This window comes from Protopterus annectens, chromosome 2.part1 (genome assembly GCF_019279795.1).
Source record: "Protopterus annectens isolate FY-2018-M chromosome 2.part1, PAN1.0, whole genome shotgun sequence".
Lineage (NCBI taxonomy): Eukaryota > Metazoa > Chordata > Ceratodontiformes > Protopteridae > Protopterus > Protopterus annectens.
Genome location: NC_056729.1, coordinates 460,855,258 through 460,881,447, shown reverse-complemented (window position 1 = coordinate 460,881,447; position 26,190 = coordinate 460,855,258).

Below are 26,190 nucleotides of genomic sequence, written 5' to 3'. Positions count from 1 at the left end.
ACGCACGCGCCGCGCACCACAGCTCAAACAGGAAGGTTAGGGGAAGAAAATAAGGAAATGCCACAGTAGGGTAATTGGAGTACATCTGAGCAAACACCTATTAACTCACAGTGGGCAATCAACAGCAGCTAACAAGTCTGCTCACAGCAACCTGCAGAACAGGATAGGGGAGGTGTCGGACTGCAAAGAAAAGAGAACTGTCACCATAGAGCAAAGCAAACCTGCAGTAGATCGGCCATAGAACACATTTCGCAAGATAAGCCAGGTTTTGGAAAGTACAAAAGAAAGCAGGCTGCTGGATGCATGCCAGAAAATGGGAGGGGAAATGTTAAGAAATGTTAAGGGAAGGGCAAGAGGTAATCCACTGCAGCTAAATGTAATTCAACACCAAAGGCACCACAATAGCAGTGCCTGTGGTAAAACACATAAGATACCCTGCAGCTCCGATTGTACATACACATCCTATGACATCATCAGTGTTCAAAGCACAATAGTATAAAGTGTGAAGGCATCTCACACACACACCTGTGTAATCCCAAACACTGCACCATCGGCGTAAACAGATGGGGAACTTTTACAATGTACATGTTGGGAGCTGCCATAGCTGTGATTCATCACCATGTGTTAGAGACTGAAGGTGTTGTGGAGGATGATGCTGACAACCACCGCAGGCCCTGAAGGAGGAGAAGAGTGTTCAGACCAAGGGTAACCTACCAGGGGCTACATGATCTGGAGATAGTAGAGTGTTACAGGGTGGACAGGGACATCTTACAGCAAATAGTTGAGCTGTGTCGGCCATGCCTGAGATCTAGAAACAACTGAGGGGAACCCATCCCAGTGGACATGAAGGTATGTGTAAGCTTGAGAATACTAGCCACATGCACCGGTAAAAGGCCAACTGAAGATATAATGGGGATCTCACAGGCATCAGCATCCAGGGTACTCCACCAGTCCCTGGATGCCATGTTATCACATACCAGTGAGCATATATACTTCCCCCGAACTCAGGAGGAGTTGGCCAGAAATATGCGTCTCTTCCACCATGTGGCACACTACCCGGAGGTACTGGGTGCGATAGACTGCAGGCACATACATATCAAGTCACCACCCAGTGAGCATGGTAGGCGCTACATAAACCGCAAGGGATACCACTCCATAAACTGCCAGGTCATGTGCAATGCCCAGGGCATTTTAATGGATGTGTGTGCTGGCAGACCTGGAAGCTACCATGACTCCCACAGCTGGCATGCCTCACAGCTGTATCTGGTATTTGTCAGGGGGGACATCCCATATGGCCACCTTGTGGGGGATACTGGCTACGCACTGGAGCCGTGGATGATGACTCCCATCAGAAATGCACACTCACCCATGCAAGAACGCCATAATGAGGCACACGCACAAACCAGAATCATCATAGAGCATGTGTTTGGGATGCTGAAATCACGGTTTTGTTGCTTGGACATATCTGGTGGAGCCTTGCAGTACTCTCCAGGCATGTGTGCCCACATCTTCATAGTATGTGCCATGCTACATAATATGATCCTGCAGAAACAGCTGCAGCAGGGACATAATGGTGAAGGCCCTCACAGCCCACCACAACTGCCAAGGCCATCACAGGCACAGAGGGATTCAGACCACGAACACCCTGTGCCAGCCCCAGTAGGAAGACGGAGGTGTGCCCAATATGCCCACACTTTGGCAAAGAAGGAACGTATAGCACATACACTGACAGTGTAGGCCCCTATGGACGGACGCACCTCTCCACCTGCACACACAGTAAACTGGATGGCACACACACATGACCACCTGTAAATTGTAATGTATAGGTGGCCTACTGTGTGAATCCTATATAGGTAGCCCTCAACCATTGCACATGCAACAGCTATTGGAACAAGGAAAGTCAACACCTGAACAGTACACGCACCTAACAGCATATGTCGATACTGTATGTATAGGTTCCTAGGTACATTGGTAGGTACATGCCCAATTGTCAGAGGCCATTCATCAGCCACGGCAAACAGTGTCTGCTGTCGCCACCACATCGTTTAACCATCTGTCCCTCAGTGCAGCAGAGCCAACTGCGGGATCCATGTGTGTAATCACCGTTCCCCACATGCTCTGCATGGATTCCCTGGTGTGTTAATGAGGGGCTCCATATAATGTAATCAGGGATGTAGTGACAAAGCATGGGGAGTACCCATGACAGGTATATGTCACCCCAGCACGCTCCACTTATGGTTGTGTGAATGTGTAGCACATTATAGAGGGTGGCTCACTGTGACATAGATTCCCAATGCTGGAGCACATCCATTAAACATCACTTGGATATACCATTAATAGGTCTCATCCATATGTAAACTAACTGAGTTACACATTTGATTGCAGTATGGAGTAACAGTCATAGTACAGTCCACATACAAAACACCATAACACATGTACAAATCCCAGATGCCCAAGTGGTAAAGGCACTGACTGTCGTGCATGTTCCCGGTTCCACATCCTGCAAGGGGCCGTTACGTAATCCCAAAGGCACGAATAATGGATGTTGGATGCAGGTCATCAGATCAGGTTTAGCACATGTTAGTGGGTTTATGCATTGGCAAATGCTGGTAAGCATAGTTTAAACATGACTATATGGATATGCGTGAAACAGGGCTAAGCTTTGCTGAATATCGTGCAGATCATGGTCAACGATGTCCAGAACAGGTGTAACTAGCATTATTCACCCCTGTACTAATAGTGCCTGCTTTGAAAGGCAAAACAACCATTGCCAGGAGTAGAACACACAATCATGTACACAATCACCTAACACTAAGCTATCCGAGATGTACCAATGGCAGGTGTGTATTGTGACAGGTTAAAACACAAACATGTGGAGCTCAGGAAACAGTATACACCGCCATGTACACAATGAAAGGTGTGTTCACTCTCCCTCTCACTCTCTCTCTCTCTCTCTCTCTATATATATATATATATATATATATATATATAATACAGATAGAAAGGGTGGTAGAGAGATATATGTCAATATATACGGATTCACCTATATCTGCAAATATATAGATAGGTCAACGACATGTACCCAACCATGGAGGTACAAATAAATAGGATACTGCCAATTACTGAATGTTTTACATACCGACACGCGTAATCACGAGGCTTAAAGACCGAAAGACCACAGTACCGGAACAGTAGAACCGCGAGTAATATTATCATGATGTTAGGGGACATTTAGTTATAGCTGCCGGTGCTGCAGTCCAGGTAGCTACTGTGTTCAAGTGTGTTTGTGATTGCTGTAGTCTGTGTAAGTGTGTGTTGAGGGTGCCATGTGCGTTTCTGTGGGACTGTAATGTGTGTGTTTGTATCGTGTGTCTGTTAGTGCTAACTCGGAGGTAGATCAGTACGGTAGGTGTGGTCATAGCTGGCCGTAGGCATACGGTTACCACCTATCCCACTTTGAGAGGGACAGCCCCTCCTTGGGCAGTTGTGTCCTGACAACAAATATTAAAAAGGGCAAACGTCCAAGATTGTAGAACATAATTATGTCAAATATATTATGTAATAGTTGCATTAAATAGTTATTCCTGTATCTAAAATATGTAAATGTTACAAGAAACATGATAAGTAGCTAAAGTGCTACAAGAATAAGTATGTATTTAGGATAAAAGTACGTTCTATCCTGTGTACTGACCGTGTGTATGTGTCGGCCTCTAAACACCGATGTGTGTCCTGCAATTGTCCCACTATGGCCATTTGAAAAGATGGCAACCCAAGCAAAAGAGGTTCAGTCACCAACACAACTGCAATGAGTGCAAATATCTGTGACAGAAATACACAAGACAGCTGTCATTTTGTAACATTCCCTTACATATCGATGTATTTCTGGAGGGATTGAAGTATCAAACTCATCTGCATGCTATATAGGAACCAATTAACAATGGCTCAATGTATAAGCCTGCAACAACCATAGTTTTAGTCAACTAAATGATAGGTCTTCAATTAGGGAAGGAGCCCACACACACATATGGAATATGTATAAATGCAGTCCCCACAAACCTGTATATGCTATGTACACCCACCTACATCTTCCCCATACCCGAAACAATTGCAATACAGACTGTAATAACATCACAGACATCCACTCACTCAATTACATCTGCAGAAGCGTTAACATACCTTGTGAGAGACACACTTGTAATGGCGCCATGTGAAATTGTAGCTGTTGTATAATGGAACAGACAGCAATGTTACAGGTTTTCTTTGCAATAGTCCCTTATCAGACGGTTGAGATGACAGGTACACTCACATGTAGAACCACATACTCTAGCCATCACACACAATCCATGGGGGACATGAATTCAAAATATCCATGTCTCTCCAAATAGCAGTTGCAATTCCTCACAACAAAACACATACAGGCCATCTCCCTCGAAGGTAGGGCAAAAGGCCAACGCCCAAATGGAGTATTCAATTATAACCCACTGTTGCCGCGTAATTGGTGAATGGAGTAGCTGCACAGCTGATGTGCATGTAATAATCTACTCAGGAACACCAATTGGTGGCAGGATACCACATGTTACATGTATCTACGTATATAAGGATGCCTTGCCATACATTCAAACCATATGCTCATACCATAGAACCGTTTAAACAGGAAAGGTGTAAGACAGATATCTACGAAGACTCGGAACACTAACAAGGTATGTAGATCACTCAGTATGTTAGTGTATTTACAGCCTGTTCTGTATTAATTAAAGTGTACGCAATGCATAAAGTGGGAAAAGGTATTATGTAGTGATGTCTTGTTGAGCATAGTAATGCTTGTAGAAATTGTGTGTCCTGCTGTGGGCCACAAGGTAAACATCTCATAAACCAAAAGGGATGCTACATAAGGGATTTAAACACAAACAATTCCACACCACCCGCCATCAGTGGTAGGGTTCGTCCAACAAGTACGTGCCATAACAGGGGATAGTATATGTTGATATACTGTCACAGTAGGCATGTGTAGGGGCATATAACGAGAATAACATGCCTAAGGTGGTCCTGCTGTGCAAGTATGGTTTGCATTATGGGTATGGTTTAAAATATGTGTAATGTACAGTATTGTAGGTAGATATGTCAGATAATTTACACAGCATAACTGTTATATCATACAAACAAAAGGTATGTCTATTGGCATGTACAATACACAATAACAGGATACATATGGCTTGTAGTCATGGGACAGTGTAATAGCATGATAGCTAATTGAAATGGAATAGCTACTCAATTATCCATGCACAAAGGACATGTAATAGATTCACAGGTTCATAGTTAGGTACTATGCTGTCTGGTCAAGTCCATTTGTAGGCCCAATTACAGTATTTTCACTGGTGGCACCTCCCTAGGGTGTCCTGTGTCTGTGAACAGCAGAGCCATTTGTTACCTGCACCTGTGTACAGTACAGCCACTGCAATGATCCCTGACATACATGTCTGTCTCCCATCCACCCATCGAGGTATCTCATGAAGAGTGCTAGTGAAGGTCCCTGCTTGATGTACATAGGAATCATGTTCCAAAGCATAGTGAGTGTCCGGTTCAGGAATGTATCCCTCAAGCACGTCCCACTCATCGTTGCATGTGTGTACATATCCCTGAGCATGTTGCTCTCAGTGACTTTTGCTTATGTTGCTTATGTGGAGTATATCCATCAATATTGTTGTGGACATGGGCCCTGTATGTTCAGCAGAGGTCACCCCTGCGTATGCAGTATGCAAATGTGTACAGTTTTGGTGTCTGTAGTTGTGCTGCATACATCATCCTTCAGAGGTCAATAATCCTCATGGTGTGTTAATGTTGTGGTATGTAAAGCCATTGCTGTTCTGTAAGGTACACCCCAAAAGGGGTGTTGTACCCTTGAACATGTTTCATACATCAGGAGTATACAGGTACAATGGGTGCCGTTGTTCCAGCTACAAACCCATTACAGATTAGGGTGGCCACATAGAAGGATATCCACGCCACATTGGCAATATGGTTATCAAAGGACTGGGTGCTATATACGTGTGTACTAAGACCCCGTATAATGTCACATGTATGTAGGGGACTATCACCTATATGATAGTCAGTGGGTGATTAGTGTAATCCAAAGGGGATGTCTATGCACCTTGTGTCATGCAGCTTGAGGCCATGTTATCGACACCAGTTATCCGTTACAGTGACACCTTTATGGAGGGTGATTGTATCAGCTGGTGGATAAATCATGGCTCTTTGTTTGCAGTCATCTAGAAACCTATTCAGGGAAAGTCCTTCAGTGCTAGCCTGTACCTCAGGGAAGCAAATACCGAACATGAGGGGCCCTATGACCGAGGACTGGGGTACGCCAAGTGTAACTGAATTACATTAGGTACTATGGTATGCTACCCTCACTGTGTGGGTCCTGTCCATGAGCCATTTTGCATAACATCTCGAGATGTAGGGGTCGATGTGCAGGTGGATGTGTATGTTGTCAATACCAGAATGGAGAACGGTGCTGAAAGCCAATGAGAGGACAAGGTAGGCTGTGTGGACCCCCTTACCGTCATCAACTACCTTGGTAACTGTATCAAAGGAGTCCACCAGGTGTAGGAGCCATGGTCTGGCCCTAACAAATCCAACCTGGGTGGTATCAAAGGTCTGGAGCCCACCAATGTCTCTGTGAATGACTTCCATGATGATGTGCCCCATAGCCTTGCAGAAAAGTCCAGTCAGGTGTATAGGGCAATAGTCCCTCTGGTCCATTGTGGCGCCACCTGTGTGGAGTGTGATAACTGATGCTGTGCACCATACAGGGGCCACAATGCCTGATACAAGGCTATTAGTGAATCTGGTGGCCAAGTGGGGAGCCATGTCATTCTGAGGTTTGTGTAAATCGCAGCCTGGGATATTGGATGGTCACATGGAGTCTGTGTTCCAGGCCTTAGAGAGTGAAGATTGGAACTGCATAGTTGTGACCGCAGGGACTCTGCATTGTTCCTGTATAGATTTTGGCCCCTGTAGGGAGCGAGAGGGGTGTAAAGTTAGCATTGAACCTATCTGCCAGGATGTTGCCAATATCAGTCGGTTCTGTAATGTTCCTGCCTAACCATCATATGTCAGAGCAGATGTGGGTATTGCCATCGAGTACTGACATACCTCCATAACGCTTTGTGGTAGTCCTTGGAATGTGTCACAGTAATGTTTACGTAGCTAGCTTTGGAGGATGTGATAAGGGATCCCGGATTCCTACTGAGGCTGACCAGGGAGCTACCCCACCCATGGGATTGTACTGCACTATGCAACAGCCTCCACCTTGTGTTGTACATTATGTCCATGGAACTGGACCCCCAGAGTGGCATCTGTTATCTGGTGGGTACCATCCTGGCTCTGTTTGGGATAGCATGATCCATGCAGTCGTGTAAGTGCTAATGAAGTGCAGTGATGTATGTTTCAGTATTTGTAACTACATTGTCCATCTGCATGGGTGTCATGATGTTTACTACCGCTGTCATAAGACGTCTGAAGTTTGCCTTGTATAAATATTGTACTGTGTATTCCCTGAAGGGTGTGGTGCCGGGATGTGGATAACAAGGGTGATTAGCATATGTTCGGAAACTACCAATGAGGGGATAACCCCAGGTGTGGAGAACCAGCTACATGTTGATAATGTCCATGTCTAGGATATTGTTGGCCATGGTGGTGGTGTGTATGGGTTGATCCAGCCGATTGGAGGTTATCAATTCCAGAAAGCGTTGGCCTAATGTGTCGGTACATGAGTAGGTATCCCAGTTAAGTGTGGGGTAGTGTCAGTCTCACATCAGTAGTTCCTGTCTGAACCCTACTGTCCAGTACACCAAGAAATGAGGACCGGTAACCATGGGGTATGGTGTGGAATCCATAGCAGTTCTGGCCACAGTTAGTTGCACGTGGATTACCTCTGATGCATTGTGGTAAGTAACCAGCCTGGAGGTGTGTACATCATTGGGAAATATGAACACACCTCTGCCATGGGTGTTCCGGTCCTGGTTACATGACTGAAAGGTGTGGTCTGCGTATAACCTGTCAGTGCAGGTGTGCTCTCCGGAGCCTAGAAGCAGGTCCCAGTCACTGCAGAGATATCGAAGTGGTACATTATAAGGAGTGCCTCGCCTGAGTGTGTTAGAGATGAAGATGTCAAGCATTGAGTAACATTACCCTCAGGTTTTGCTTGCCTGTTCCTGTTCTGGTGGTGAATATGTTATTGTAAACTGTCCAAGACAGGCATTATAGGAGCAGCAAGAGCCTTACATGTTATCCGTAATCACAGGGCCGACAGGTGAAGGTCATCTGTGCCAAAGCATCGTGTTTTGTCGACCATGTCATTCAAAGCAGACAGATACTGGATGCCTGTGGAATGACAGCAGAAGCATAGGGAACTATTGAAGTGAAACATTCAGTCGTTGTACAGTGGTATCAGTCTGGATGAATACAGAATGCTTCTCAGGGCTTGGGCGATACCTTCCTGGGCTACAAGACCGGAGAGCTATTGCATGTCCCTGTACACGTAGTCCAGGAAGTTACATCTCAGGGCAGTCACACTAACATGGAGAATGACAGGTAAATTGTACCTGGTGAGGTGTGGCATGAGTGCATAGGTTATGTTGCGGATCTTGTTACTCGACAGCCAGATGTAAGCGAATATCACCTTGTGTAGCCTGCTGAGTGGGACATCAGTGTGACCGCCTACAGAGTCACCTATGACTAGTGTGTTGGGTATGTTATAACACCCTATTGGCTGTAGTTGATGGGCACACATGAGTCTGTGGGCTATAAGTAATTGGTGTTGTGTTTGGTGATGGGGGCTGCCTCTGTTGCCTACACAGAGAGTATGGAGAAGTTCCGCAAATGCCGTAGTCATACTATGTGTGGCCTGTGGTGGTGGAGATCTAGTGAGACTATATGATGAGTGGGGTGTGTTACAAATGTTTAACATCCCCACATGAATGTCAGGTTCAGTCTGGGTTGGAGAGAGCATTACCCCCAGCATGGCAATATATGGGCATCTCCCACAGGCTGTAGTGTCGTATGTTGGGAGGTGAACATTGACTGTGTACATCAGACAATTGCTATATTGCCTCATGTTTGCCATATTCATCATATAGACAGGCAATAACAATGGTAATTGACACTTGGACGTGCCTGTTTATTCAACCATGTCTCACAAGATATGTGAGGTACGTTTGTACAACAGCTGTTGTACTGTAAGCAAGCTGTAAATGTAAGGACAAACAGTGTACTTGTAGGAAATGAGTTGGAATGGGTGCTATAGTAATTAGTAGCTCATGAAGTGCTTACATGTTATGAACAAGTGCTGAGCATGAATATGCAATACAGATAGGGTGTTGGATAATATAAACCCACTGCAACCCACAAGTGGAGATGCCAGTCATAATGGGAGGCACTGCACTATTACCCTGCTGAGTATGGTCTGCAAGTCCATGAACCTTAATCAACGTAGATGTTAGCAGTACAGATGCAGATGACAGTATGGATTATTTCACACTGCATAGCATACTTGTGACAGGTCATAGGACACATCACCCATACTGTGTTCCAGCTACACTGAGTATACTAGATGTACCTTTGTATGTCACAGGAGTGTTCTACCAGTGGCCTGTTGACAGAAGCAACACTACAAAAGGTGTCTGAGTGACATGTGCATATCACACCAGTGGCAGCTACAGTAAAACAGGGTTAATGTTTTGTACTCCCCCCTCATTGTAGCCCATACCACACAGACAAATGGGAGGCATCTGTGTATGTAAGGATGTGAAAGGCCATGACCTAGGAGCAATAGCTGTCTCAGTGTTGTGGACAACCTACAGAATGGGCTTTGTGGGTGAGGTGCGTGACGTATGTGCACAATCTGACAGCTGCTTATAGCATTGTCACTGCTAGGTTAATAACCCTGTACCCATTAACTACCAACTAGGCAGCGGTCAACATTATGGACTCTGTGTGTAAGGGATGGTGCTGTGCAGTTTACCTCCCTGAGCTGGTGACGTCTCCAGGCCTATTAGGTAGTCATAAGAGGCACCTAAGTCATGACAGGGTCCCATCCATGAGCATGGAGATCATTGGACAAGCATACTCAGCACTCGGGTGACCAATATCGGATCACATATCACCTTTAAGGGGTATTGGCCATGCGTGGATGGATGACACCAGCCTTCGCAATCATCACCTCCACTATGCAGCATGCTGGCTACCTTACATAAAGAAATGTGCAACACTGTGATGTTGGACATGCTACACGTATATATCCTGATCTGAAAGACATACGTCATGGACAGCCACCTTCCTACTACAAGGATCACCACATGCTGGACAGATCCCTGTGCCATACATGTTACATAATCCTGCCATACCATGCAACCCTGTCCATCAAAGCTGCACATGTCATCTCTGTCATACATTGTGCAATGCCCGCATGGTAGATGCATCATTAACTGTCTGGATCAGTAATGTGGCACTGGTGCACCTGGCAGTGGCAACATGGTTGTCAGATACAGCTAGAAAACCTCACATCCTATGCCCATACATGGCCCAGGGCGTATACACTACTGCATGACCTTGTCCGTACATGCTATAGTTGATAACCATCCCTCCGAATAACATCCGGCTAGCCATTGTCCCATGTGTATCACATGTGCAACACAGGCGATACATGGCAGGATGTTGAACTGCTGTACAGTGCCGTGTAGATGTATATGGCAAAACACATGCATGTAAAGGTCTCCGTGCACATGTCTGCATTGTCACTGCTCATGTCCGTTAAGGCAGTGTATGTGTTGAAATGTGACATATACACAGCATCAAGGTCAACAGCATTACTGTGGACACATTCAGGCATGTGCTGATAGGTAAGAACACCAGTACAGGCAAACAGACATGCCCACATCAAGACAGCATTCACATGGAGTATGAGCAATGTAATGAGGTGACACACATATAAGGAGATGATATCCAATGCACAATGGGTGTTACATGTGTGTGATACAAACATGTCAGTCGTGTCAGTGTCATGACGATTTGCAAAGATAACTGTTCATATGTAGTAGATTTAATACACATGTATGTGCAGCTGTATTTCTGTGCATCTCTGTGATACTGTGACCTGTCTCCATCATTATGTCTTCCAGATAATGCCTCGTTCACACCTGCCAGCGTATAGCCGCTTGGAGGATGATGCCCTCATACCATACCTCCATGATAACTATGAGGTATTGTTCAGTCATGTGCCACAGTATGCCCAGCAGTGTGACGACCTGTGGCAGGAACTTCGCAGGAGGGTTAATGACATGGGTGGCCATAACCACACATACCAGCAGGTGCACAGACACTGCACGGACATGATACAACATGCAAAACAGCATGCCAATGCAATCGCCAGGGAACAAGGTAGGACAGGTGGTGGGCCACCAACCCAGCCCCCACTCACACCTACCGAGGAGCTACTGGCCAGCCTGGGGACCCCCTCAGAACAGCATCCACAAACACTCAAACACTAGCTGCTATAGTGGCGGTGGGTGTCCCCCAACCACCGAGCCTGGAGTTGCCTGGTAAGTCACTACTGCACATATAACTATTATATCCCATTTAGTTGCATGTGTCACTGTACAATATGTAATGTAACATCATAGGCAAGGTATGTTTACACACATGCTGCATACTATAGTATGCTACCCTGTGTATGCACACATGTGCATACTGCATACTATACGCTATTGTACAGTCAAACGTGTTAAGATGCACAGTGAAACCTGTAGCTGTCATACAGTCATGGATAATGATCAAACTGCTGTGTCACCCCTATATAGGTACCTCTGGCGTGTGGCACAGACAGCAGTCTGTTGCAGGTGAGACAGTTATCAGTATCAGGCATGTTAATGCATAGATCTATTCGCTATGTGGCCAGTTAACACATGTACACATAATGTATGGTCCAGTCATGATATACAGGTCGCATCTGTCATCAATCACACTGGCTACCCACGTGCAATATATACAAACTAAATGAAACACCAACATGAAACCACAGTATCTGTCATTGCTAGATGTGTGGACAGCTGTGCATACAATGGTGGAGGTGTTGTTCAATGTAGGAATATGTACTATACATTGGAACAACACATGTGTGGTACGCAAATAGTACCACACAGTGAGCTGGGATATGGGGAGCCCACAGGATTCACCATTGTGGAATATGCCCCAGCAATGGGTGCACACATTGTGATGTGCCATCTGACATGTCCCAGACATGTAGCGTTCCGGCTGCACCATTGTCTCACTATCCCATAAAACATACCCCACATACCAAACATACAACCCTTTGTCTGCATAACCCTGTGGCGTATCTGACATCTATGGGTGTGTGTCATATGGGACAACACAGACATGTGAGATAGATGGCCATCACAAACATTTGGCCAACACATGTTCACACATGGCCATGGATGATGGCCAGAGACAAGTAGCAACACACAGTAGATGTGATGTGTATACACCCTGTTGCACATTGTCCACACATGGTCCAACTATAGCCTTTGTTGAATGGTTATATAGTTGATGTGGAGCACTGGACATCCTAAAAGCCTGTGCACAGCTTGTGGAGATGTCACATAATTCAACCATATAAGATGTGTTGAACATCATGGCTGTGTCACAGCATGACAGTAGTCATCTGTACAGCTTCCACAGACATAGACACCATGACAGCCCACAGATACCGTACATTTCCCTTGCTGCTGTTGGACATCACTGTCAGCCATGCACCTCGTGTGTGTGGTACATAAATGTCATATGGGGCATGGTGTATTGACAAGTCTGTCATGTGTGGACACAGTTGCCAGGCAGCTAAGACATTTTAGTAGTTGTGCAGGGGTGTCATCCATAAGTCTTCTGATGACCTGTCATATGACACACCATGGTTTAGTGTCTATACACCTCAGCGATGTGGGTCACAATCCACAGTATTTATATAATGTGTATGCACGCAGTCATGGCTATGCACTGTGTGTGTATTCCACACTGTATAGCAATATAGACGTCTCATGATGCCATGCAATGGTACAGTGTCTATACTTCACACTGTATAGCAATGTAGATGCCTCATCCTACCCTTCAATGCTCATGCACATCTGCTAAAAGTGCATTCTATCTGTAGGGCATACAGACAACACTGCAATGTGATACTCATTACACTGCTGTACATGTGTCAGGACACCATTGTGTCAGACATGTATGCATGTCAATGCACACGTCAGCAGATTACATGTCATACTACATGTTAATGCCAAGGTCACATCAGCCATGTGTACTGTTAACCTGTGCTGGTCCACATGGTGTATCACAGGGATGCATGCTTACTACCATGATTGTATGAAATGCATGGCTTCTGATATGACACCTGCTTGCTGTTGTGTGCAACCCAGGGATGTATGCTAACTACCACTATTAATGTCTGAGCTGCATGCCGTCTGCTGTATCACATGCATGCTGCATGCCTTCTGTCAAATCACATGCATGGTCTGTCTCTCTGTGTGTGTGTGTGTGTGTGTGTGTGTGTGTGTGTGTGTGTGTGTGTGTGTGTGTGTGTGTGTGTGTGTGTGTGAGACTGTCTCTGTGTCTGTGTGTGTGTGTCTGTCTCTGTGTGTGTCTGTGTCTGTCTCTGTGTGTGTCTGTGTTCGTGTCTGTCTCTGTGTGTGTCTGTGTTCGTGTCTGTCTCTGTGTGTGTCTGTGTCTGTCTGTTTGTGTCTGTCTGTGTGTGTGTCTGTGTCTGTCTGTGTGTGTGTGTCTGTGTCTGTCTCTGTCTCTGTGTGTGTGTGTGTGTGTCTTTGTCACTGTCTCTGTCTGTCTCTGTGTGTGTGTGTGTGTGTATGTGTGTGTCTGTGTCTCTGTCTCTGTCTGTCTCTGTCTGTGTGTGTGTTTGTCTGTGTCTCTGTCTCTGTCTTTGTGTGTGTGTCTGTGTCTCTGTCTGTATCTTTCTCTGTGTGTGTGTGTCTGTGTCTCTGTCTGTCTCGTTCTTTGTGTGTGTGTGTCTGTGTCTCTGTCTGTCTCTTTTTCTGTGTGTGTGTGTGTGTCTGTGTCTCTGTCTGTCTCTGTGTGTGTGTCTGTGTGTGTGTCTGTCTCTGTCTGTCTCTGTCTGTGTGTGTGAGTGTGTCTGTGTCTCTGTCTCTGTGTGTGTCTGTGTCTCTGTCCCTGTCTCTGTCTGTGTGTGTGTGTGTGTGTGTGTGTGTGTGTGTGTGTGTGTGTGTGTGTGTGTGTGTGTGTGTGTCTGTGTCTCTGTCTGTGTGTGTGTCTCTATTGTAATGTAGAGTCTTTGTTTGCATTCACAGGTGATGTAGGTGCGTTACCCTCCTGCGGTTTATCTGATGTTAGTGTCCCCACAGACTCTAGCAGTGATGTACATATGCTTGAGGTACAGGCAGGGTTGTCAGGGGCTAAATCTGTGCCAATGGCTGCCATCCCAGCTATACCCCCCTCTTCCCCACACACAGTTCTAATGCCAACACATACCCCATCACCAGTGGCCATAGAGGAAGGACTGTCAGGGTGTGTTAGCTTAGAACAGGAATGTGTGGTGGCTACAGAAGGTGTGTCTTCACACCATGGTGTCAGTGTAATGACTGCAGATGTGCCACACAGGCATGTGGTCAGTGCTGCTTGTAGGAGGACCTCTGGCAGACATGCACCTGCAGGACAGAGCGCAGCAGCTGGTGTCACCAGACTAATGTTTCAGACTGTAAAGGCAGCACAGGCACATGCTGAATGGCAAAACAGAGAAGGGCAGAGGCTTCAGAAGGCTGCTATCCATTCTTTAAATGACAACATCCAGGCATTGGCAAATGCTCAACAGCAGATTGCTGACATTCTGGACAGTCGATCGGGTGACATGGTTGGAATCCTTGACCATGACATGGCAATCCACGAGTGTGAGCTGTCTGTACTGGAACATCTGGTAGGAGTGAGGCATAGGTCACGTGGACGTAGGCCAGCTACACCACCTGGTGCAGGTCTACATGACCGAGCTACCTCTCATGCCCGCTCCCATAGTGCCGGTAGCAGTAGCAGTGCAGCTGGTGCTGTGCTGTCCACATCAGGACACAGCAGGCAACGTGGACGTGGCCCTGGACGTTCCCAGTGGGGACACGGTTCCAGTGGACATGTGTCATCGGACAGTAGCCAATCTGTACCTCTGCCTGGTAGTGCCCGTGCAACCCCTGGCAGGCACAGGTCATGTGGCCATGGCCAGACACAGTGAGCTGTACATCCTGGTCTGTACAATCTGGAGCTGTCAATAATACCTCTGTGTAGGCCGGACACATGGCAGAACTGTGTGCACACATACACGCACACAGCAGAAACATCTGTAGGGCACCACAACACCCACATGCATAACAACCACACATGTCCAATCAGATCACCGGCCCTAACCCACACACATGATGTCATCCACTAGTGCAGCCTATGCCCCTGGCAAACATTATCGCCTGGTGCATAAGATGATGCCTGTGCCGCATCCCTGTCATCCACACCATCGGTGCAGGGACATGCTCATATGGTCTGATGCACAGGGTGAACAGAATAGTGAGATAAGTGTATATTACATTTGTTGTGTACTGTTGACACGCAGCAGACATACCATGTAGTACAGGTTTAGAATGCATTGTTATATGTTCACAGTATGTGTCTTGGTAACAACAGCAACAGCATGTTGGTAATTATGGCCTACTTCCCTCCTTAAGGTCTAATTGCATGTGCCATTACATTACAGTGTTTGCAGTTAGAATGCATTGTTGTATGTTGACAGTATGTGTCTTGGTAACAACAGTAACAGCATGTTGGTATTGATGCCCTGCTTCCCTCCTTAAGGTCTAATTGCATGTGCCAATAAGTACCAGTGTTTGCAGTTTCCCATGTGTAAATGTGGAGTACTCACAGGCATGTATGGCAATACCAGCATGCTATACGTAGCCTCAACCTCACTGTTAAAAAGGCTACCATTCCACAGATGACCACACATCTACAGATCCAGAAGCATGTGAGCTGTGTAATAGGCTACAGTGGCTAGAGACGTGACATCCATATCGGGTCACATCACAGGTACAGTGACATGGTGTGGGGGGTTTACACAGCGGTCTGGCTGATGTCAAGGGTAGAGGCCAGTTGATAGCATGAGGCCTCACTGTGTAGCAGTAATACACTGTCACATTACAGGATGAGAACACGCACAGACATACACAGACACACACAATAACATGCCCACACTCACGGGGTCAATGACACTATAACGCACACTTGATAGTGTTGAGATGAGGACCCCTGCCTATGTGGTAATCACCTTCACAATACTGTGCACCCACATGACGCGACACATCGAATGAACATGTACAGGTAGGCAGTAAGGCTGAGACTGACGGCATCAACAGGGTAGTAGATTGCATAACCATGAGGGGTTAGAGATCCTGTCTGTTCTGTATGGTAGCATACACCCTCACTCCATGCACCAGACAGCCATACATACATACACACAAACTGTGGGGTCCACAAATGTCATTCACATACAGACAGCTAACATGCGTGTGATACACACACCACCCCTGCCCATGTCTTGCTTTCTACACTGCAGTATGTACAGATCTCTACAATAGTGTACAGGGGTGTGTAACAATTGGGATGTATTCCCCACCATACCTGGCATATATGGTCACACAAGCAAACACACATGGCAGTACTGTGAATCAAACACCTGCTATATGATGATACGTCTGACAGACATGCAGCAGTATTGGCCACGTTATGTGTACCAATGCTACCTTCGGCAATTGTGCTGCTATATGCACACGGGAGGACATAAGTGTTACAGGTGTCAAGTGATTTACAGTCAGTGAGACCCTGACCGCTGTGTAGGTTGTATGTCTTCACCTTCAAGTAACAGTAACATAGCATACTGTTTGCACATGTTATGGTAGGACGGCTTGTGACACACCTGTGAGCTGTCTTTAGCAAACATCCATCTGCAAAGGTTGACCACCACTTTATGTACACACATCCATCCATACCTGATGTACATCCTACCATGCTGTCAGTATTTCACCATATACAGGTGTCAATGATGGGGCTGCATTGCAACTGCATGTTGTAGTTAGACACAGATGAACTGCATACATCAGCTATGGCACATTCATGGTAGCTGAATGTACACCACTACATGTACATGTGTGTTGGTCCTACATTCCCGTCATGTAGCCATGTTTGTATGCATTGCAATTGGTGGACATGTGTGATGACATACATGACACATGGACTGTTGTATGATATGATAGTTGTCATGGGTAACTAGTACAGAGGGAATGTTACCTCAGTCAACATTGCTACCTTATGTACTGTTAGCATTCAACAGCCATGGACCTACCTTCCATGTGCATGCGTGTGATTGCTGTAGCCACTTGTCTGCACGGAGGACAGCAAAAGCTATGCTATGTACATATGTGTTGTGTGTGTGTGTGTGTGGGGGGGGGGGCATGCACATATCCACGGCAATTACATGTATGTCATATCCAAACATGAGTGCGTTTTTGGTGTATGGCAACAGTTATCTGTTACAGCTGTATAAGACCCAGGGCCCCTGTTATGTGTAGAGCCGACCTGGTTATGAACAGTGGTATCATTGCATTGCATAACACATGATGGAACCCTGTCAGTATATGTGTAGTCTGCATAGTTGCTGTAGATCTATGTACAGTCCACTGGTCATGAGTAACATGGTGTTGTACTAATGTATGGATGTGTGTTGCTGGTCCAAGGACATGGTGATGTCTGAGGGCTACATAGTAGAATGCGGCATTTACCACTGTGATCTGCACCTGAGACATCTGTGATGGCTCTTGAGTGTGTACTGGTCAGTACATGTGAGTGGCCTTCATGTACGTGGGGACACTAACACCTGGAGCAGTCTGTCACGGTCTTATGACCCACATGTCTGTATCTGAGGTATACTGTGGTAGTGCTATTGTGCACAACTGTGCCATATGCCAGGAGTCCCTCACTGCAGAGATGTCCATATTCCCCATTGTTGGATCTGGATTGTCAGCTGTGATTACGAACGCTAAACATCTAGCACTGACGACCGGTGTCGGATATATGTAGTGCAGCGTTCATGCTAACAATGTTCACTATTGGCACACTGTGCCCTTCCATATTTAGAATCCACATGCATACAAGACAGCCCTTTGCTACTACTAAGTGTGTGAGCATGCCCAGTACACCCTTGTGTAGATGGACACATAGTACATTCCAAATGGACGTGTGCTACTAAGTGTGTGAGCATGCCCAGTGACACCTTGTGTCGGTTATGTGCCTCTGTGTATGGGCATGACCATTGAAATCCTGTATAGCGATAGTGGTCATCCAGGCAACAGATGTCCATACCCCATGTCAGGATGGATTCCTACATTGAACACATTGGCTGACTGTAAAAAAGAAAACCAGAAACACCTCCGCTGGCTTTACCATAAAGGGCTAACCTGCGAACCAATTTCTGAACCTCAAAAACAGCACTATATGATGTTCCACAAGTGTATCAGCCACTCGTTGGTTCAAGTAAAAGAAAAATATTTAATGAACAAAAGTAGACATAAAAACAGAACTGGGATTGAGCGCGCTTTCATCTATCTCATAAAGACTTCATAAGAATCCATTATTACAAGTAATAAGATACCTTAAATACATTACTAGTTAATTGATTAATTAAATAATAATAACTTGATTGTTGCAAACACAAATAAAGGTCAACTCCACTTTTAAATCCACCTGTTGACTTTTACACCAAAATATATACTATGCTAGGTTATGCACAATAGATTACAAAATATATGTGTTAAAACCAATATGTTAAAAAGTGCTTCATGAAGTTTGCAGAAGACAAGGGATGTATAGAAATAAAAAATAATAAAAAGTTATCTAAAAAATATATACACATTAAAATAAAACCATTTCTTACTATGTATGTATATATGAGAACCCCATAATATGGTATCCCTGGGTGCAAATATATGTGGATAATAAGTAAATAAAAAATATACCTTACCTAGTTAAAAGGTGATATTTGTGTAAATGTACTAAAACATGTAATGACTAAGTCAATTATATCTCTTATGGTAAACATTTAACATGTAAATATATATATATATATATACATATATAAATAAATAAATACATAAATACCTATATTACACTATTAAAATTCATAATGTAATGAATAATAATAATAATAAAAAAGAGGCCAATAACTACTAAAAAATTGATTAAAAACAGAATTACTTTCCATATATAAAATGTGTATATATGTATATATATATATATATATATATATATATATATATATATATATATTAATTCGATTTATGATTATTAGCTAAAAGTTTCAATGCAGGTTTGATCGAGAGATGATCGTTCATCCCGCTGGAACCACAGGCATCTAACTTGAGTTGCCAGATCAATTCTCTATATTCCAGCAGGGATTCCCAATCACCTCCTCTATCACCTCTCTTGACCTCTTCAAGAACCCAAAACTTAATATTAGCTTTTTCACATAAACTAGTGTGCCTGTAAAGTGCATTGTTATCATTTCCTTTATTTATATCCCTTATATGTTCGTATATACGTTGTTTTAGCTTACGTTCAGTTTTACCAACATAATACTTGCCACAGGTCAAACAATATGCTAAATAAACCACACCGTGAGTTTGGCAAGTATAATAACCTTTACATTGGCTGACTGTCTTGAATGGTGTACTGTCTGTGGTGTGTCTCGTATCTATGCAGTGTTGTAATAGTGCTCCATAGATAGGCAGTTGTCCTGCTCACACCACTGCCATGTGTTTGTCTCCATCTGCCTTGGGACAGTAATATGCTTTTAGACTGCTCACACTCCATACAATCCCTATCGGTGTTTGTTCCATTCTTGATGATGTCATCTACCTAGATGTATGCCTGTGGGAGTGCTGTATTCCAGTAATCTCGGTAGCGTGTTCTGTAACTGGGTAATGCTGTAGTGTAATGAGGTAGTTAGGTGTATGTTCAAATCCCAACCCTGCCAAGTGCGTGTGTGTGTTTCCAGCTGCCTGGGGGCAGAGTAATGCTTTTAGACTGCTCACTCTCCATACATTCCCTATCGGCGTCTTTGCCTTTGCTGATGATGTCATCCACCTAGAAGTATGCCTCTGGGAGTATTGCAATCCAGAAATCTCTGTAGCGTGTTCTGTAACTGCATAATGCTGTAGTGTGAAAACGTAGTCAGGTCTATATTCTAATACCAACCCTGCCATTTGTGTGTGTGTGTATTTCCAACTGCCTTGGGACAGACTAATGCTTTTAGACAGCTCACTCTCTGTACACTCCCTATCGGCGTCTTTGCTTTTGCTGATGATGTCACCCACCTAGAAGTATGCCTCTGGGAGTGCTGTGATCCAGTAATCTTGGTAGCGTGTTCTGTAACTGCATGATGCTGTAGTGTAATAAGGTAGTCAGGTCTATGTTCTAATCCTAGTCCTGCTGTGTGTGTGTTTCCAGCTGCCTGGGAACTGAATAACATTTTTAGACAGCTCACTCTCTGTACACTCCCTGTTGGTGTCCTTGCCTTTACTGATGATGTCACCCTCCTAGAAGTATGCCTCTGGGATTGCTGTGCTCAAGTAATCTCGGTATCATGTTCTGTAACTGTGTAATGCTGTAGTGTGATAAGGTAGTCAGTTCTATGTTCTAATTCCATTGCTGCCGTTTGTGTGTTTCCAGTTGCCTGAGGACTGAATAATGTTTTTTGACAGCTCATTCTCCGTACACTCCCTATTGGCGTCTTTGCCTTTGCTGATGATGCCCACCTAGAAATATGCCTCTGGGAGTGCTTGGTAGCACGTTCTGTAACTGCATAATGCTGTAGTGTGATAAAGTAATCAATTCTATGTTCTATTTCCAGCCCTGCCATGTGTGTGTGTGTTTCCAGCTGCCTCAGGACTGAATAATGTTTTTAGACAGCTCACTCTCCGTACACTCCCTATCGGCGTCTTTGCCTTTGCTGATGATGTCACCCACCTAGAAGTATGCCTCTGGGAGTGCTGTGATCCAGAAATCTGAGTAGCGTGTTCTGTTACTGCATAATGCTGTAGTGTGGTAGAATAGACAAGTAAGTGCTCAATTCCAAGGCATGGCAGGTGTGTGTGTTTGGCAGCCATACCCTATGTGTTGGTATCTGTGGGTGGCTAGCTACAGGATGTGTTGAGTGTGTTTTGTTGCTTTCCAATATGGTGTCCACAGCTCGCATAATCGGCCAAGACACTGGGTTGTCAACACATACATTCGCCAATAGGTCTGTGAGTAAATGTCAGCAGCCCTATTCTTACCCTTAATACAGTCTGACCCATGTGACACAACGAAACACACTTGCCTTGATAGTAACAACACTACTTAATGCAGGTGGCACATGTAGTTTCCTTTTCATTCCTGTCTAATGCTTTGGTGTCATATGATCCACTGTTGTGATATAAATGCAATATCTACATATGTGTGTATATGTATATCTGAGTGTATGTATGTATGTATATAAATATATATATATATATATATGTATATATATATATATATATATATATATATATATATCTATGTATATATATAAATATATATATATATATATATATATATATATATATATATATATACATATATATTTATACATATATAAAATATATATGATATATGTAGATATAGATAGATAGACATAGATATATACATATATGTATGTAGACATTAGCACTATTGAATGTTTGTGCTGGATGATCTGTACATGATCATCTAAGATGTATGTATGTCTGCCATGGTGTAGTGGCAAAGCACATCGGCTGTGGTGTGCAGGGTCCCGGGTTCTAGTCATGTAGACACCGGTTATTTTGTTGCTGGGAAGACCATGGGACTTCGAATACGATGATAGTAAGGCACCTGTTACCAGTTGTGCATGGATCTGAGCGACAGTAAGCAGTGGTTATTAATTTGGAGGCTCGGTATGGGTCATGTAACTATGCATTAGAAGACTATACTATGCAGATGAGGTTGACAATAGTGTATCCCATTTATCCCCAGGGTGTGATGCAGATCCCTGGAGTGTATGTGTGTAGATAGCCGGGTGCAGGGCTCAAATATAGATGAAAGCATGGGAGGGGGGTCAGGCATACTGCACGTACATTGGAGACCTGTGCCTCGGGAGTGCTCCTGCCTTAGCACGCCTAAGCTAGGGGTGTGTCTATACCTGCCTGGTGACATTGGGAGGGACAAAAGCAGTAGTGGGGTAGTCAGGGTGAACAGGCTGCACAAACAGGTGATGATCAGCACAATTAGCAGATTACATGGCCAGCCCGCACCAGAACACTACGGTAATGTGAGCAAGCACCATACACACAGGTTTCTTCCACACTCTACACTATACATGCGGGGACATTTCACAACACAGTCCAACCAAATGAGAAGGGCTGCAGCAGGCAACATAGCCCAACATATGCAGGAGGCTGAGGGCAGTGAGCATGTGTATGCTGCCGAACAACCCTTACTGGGGTGACATAAGACTTTACAGACCCAGGGTGACTTACCAGGGGCTACATGATCTGGGGACAGTGGAGCACTATGGGGTGGACAGAGACCTCCTACAGCGGCTTGTTGACCTGTGCCTGCCACACCTGACACATCAAACAGGCCGAGGGAAACCCATCACAGTCGATACCACGGTATGTGTTGGCCTAGGTATACTGGCCAGGTACCTCCCAAAGCACAACTGGGGATATCATGGGGATCTCACAGGCATCTGCATCCAGAGTATTGCACCAGTTCACAGAGGCCATGTCAACACATGCTAGTGAGCACGTACATGTCCTCAACACACGTGATTAGTAGACCAGCAATATACATCTCTTCCACCACATGGCTAACTACCCTGGGGTACTGGGTGCTATAGCCTGCACACACATACGCATCAAAGCACCACCCGGTGAGTTGGGTAGGGCCTACATTAACTGCAGGGGCATACCCTCCAATAGCTAGGCCATATGCGATGGCCAGGGCATTAAACTGAATGTGTGTGCTGTCTACCCTGGAAGCTATGACGATTCCAATATATGGCATCTGATGCAGCTGTATCACACCTTTGCCAATATGGACATCCCCTACAGTCTCCTAGTGGGGGATGCTGGGTAACCACTGGAGTCGTGGCTGATGACACCCATCAGCAATGCACACACACCTGAACAATCACACCATAATGAGGCAGATGCACAGGCAAGACATATAATTGAGCATGTGTTTGGGATGCTCAGGTCATGGTTCTGGTATCTGGACACATCTGGTGGAGCCCTGCAGTATTCACTAGCTACATGCACACAAATTGTTATGGTATTTGCTATGCTACACAATCTGTTCCTGCAGTAACAGTTGCAGCAGAAACAGCATGGGACAGGGCCACACGGCCCACCACCACTGCCAAGGCCTGTACAGGCACAGTGTGACTTGGAGGAGGAACTACCTGAGCTGGGCTCAGTCGGCAAAAGGGCAATGCACAGTATGACCTGCCCTTGGCAAAGAGGCTACACAAGGCATATGCACTGACACAGTAGGTACCCAGGGATTTCACCCTCTCTGACTCGCACACAGTACAATGGATGCCAAACATGACACTACCTGTGCTCAGCCATGTATAGGAAGTGCACTGTGTGCATCTGACATAGGCAGCCACCAGCACCGTCCCCAGGTCAGGAATACCCCCAAGGTACGTCTATCAACCTAACAATTGGCAGTTGTATTAGAATGTGTGTTTACCCGTTGCTATGGTATGGATGTGAGCATACAAGAGAATTTGGTGGCTGAATGTTAGGGCAGCAGACAGTACACGTCCATAGTGGCACCATGACATCTGTAGCACATACCGGGGTCACAATAGTAGCCAGTAGTACACAGGGTGTCCTAACCCACTGCAGGTTATAGGCTGAACATCATGTGTGTCCAGTACAGCCCACACACGTTCCATACAGCTGGACAGGTGTAGACCAATGCAGACAAATGATATACAATGGCCTCTGGATATGCCCAATGAATTACCCCAACCCCCACAGACACACACAGACTGCAGCAGGCCAGGCAGTTGGATGTAGGTTGCAAAAGCTAGGACATCCAACTCCACTATTCTGGTAATTAAAGCTAGGATCTGACGTACACTGGTATTCCTCCAACCAGCAATTTAGGTAGGTCAACACACCGACATGGAGTACCTGGCATACCAGTACAGTAGTGGCAAATGTGTACAATTGTCAGCTGTGCCCCCCTTCCAATGTACACATGTGAAAGTCATGTGCATCACACCCGGTGCTGTGTAGGACTGTGGATGCGATTGGATGTCCCCCCACGCTATGCAGAAATGTAGCAACTGTTAATGCCACATGACCATTAGCTACCCTGCAGACACAGCATGCCACCTGTTGGTGTAGAATGCAGGGGTCGGCACCACAGTACTGACTATCTGGACATGTGACACATGCAATCTAGATGACCATACTTGGCATGCTGACACACATGACGGTATGACGGTAATGTCAGTCGACAACATGCATAACAGTCATACTGGGCATGCTCACACACTGAAACACAGGCTGGCCAGGCCTGCAAATACCAGTGGTCCAGACATATCTACCAGTACAATGTTATACTGTTGGATGACTGTGCTGTATGGTATGTGTGTGGTCTATTGTCTGTACATATGCCATGGTGTATTAGTAATTCACATGAGCTATGTGCGCAGGGTATTGCTACCAACACATGCAGAGGACAGTTCTTTGTTTGCGGACAGAACGATGCCTTTGGATACGGAGTGGGTAAGGCACATTCCAGCAAGTGGGAGCAGTTGTGCGTTGGTTTGCATGGTGTTAAGCACTGCTGACCTCTGGTTACAGCTCCTTATACCCATTTCGACTCCACATTTCTTTAACAGTGCACTACTGGCATACTAGTAGACAAACACGCTTACACCCGCTCGCTCACCGACATTTGTGCTTACATTGGTCACTCACGCTGGGTGTGTGCGATCCCTTGTGATGTGTATTACATCGGACTACATGATTACAGTATCAGGTATGTCTAACCATTAGGCGGTGGCAGGCGTTCGACTGTACAGACTTGGCGGCCTGTCCAGTGACATAATCATATTATATGCATGTTCCTCATACAATCTGCTTCCATCTGGCTGATACATGGGAACAGATACTCTGCAATGCTGACATGTGAATGTTATTTGGTTAAGGCAGCTCTCTGCCGGGTCATGCTACCGCATACCTACTGTAGTTTTTCCACCTTTTAGATTGGATGACGGGAGACTGAAGGAGTAACACCTTTCCCACTTTGTATGGGACAGTCCCTCATTAGGCATATGTGTCATGTGACAATACTCTAGCCATTGCAACTGTCCTGATTACAGGACATTCTTATATTCTACGTGTCTGTAATAGTTGCATGTAATGGATCTTGTATACATGACACGTCTATATGTTATGTGAAGTAGCATAAGCAACTTGACTGCTGCTAGCCTAAGCTTTGATTTGTGCTAATATGTATATTTCTGCACTATGCATGGCTGTAGGTATGTTCTGCCCTGGTACGTCTGACATTTCTACAGAACAGGTCCCAGTTTGGCCATTCGGAATGGTGGCAGCCCTATAGGACCTATATTTAGAGCTATCACATTTGGCAAGGCAACACATACCCACAGCTAGTAGTAAACTGACTACTTCACCGGTTTGCATACGTTAAGGTTATTCTTGTAGCATTATAGTTGCTAATACTGTTTCCTATAACATGTAGCTGTTTCTGATACAACAAAATAATTTTATAACACCACTACACACAATATATGACCTCCTTTCCCGAACTCACAGGCCATGTGCCATAGCATTCATTTTGCAGGACACAACTTCCCAGACTGGTGTGTCCCTCAAAGGTGAACAGGTGGTAATCCACATCTATTATGCTATCATCTACCTAAGATGGTCAGCGAAATATGCGCTTTCCATCACTAGCAGACCTCACATACCAATGGGGGAGAATGAACACTGTATCAGGGAC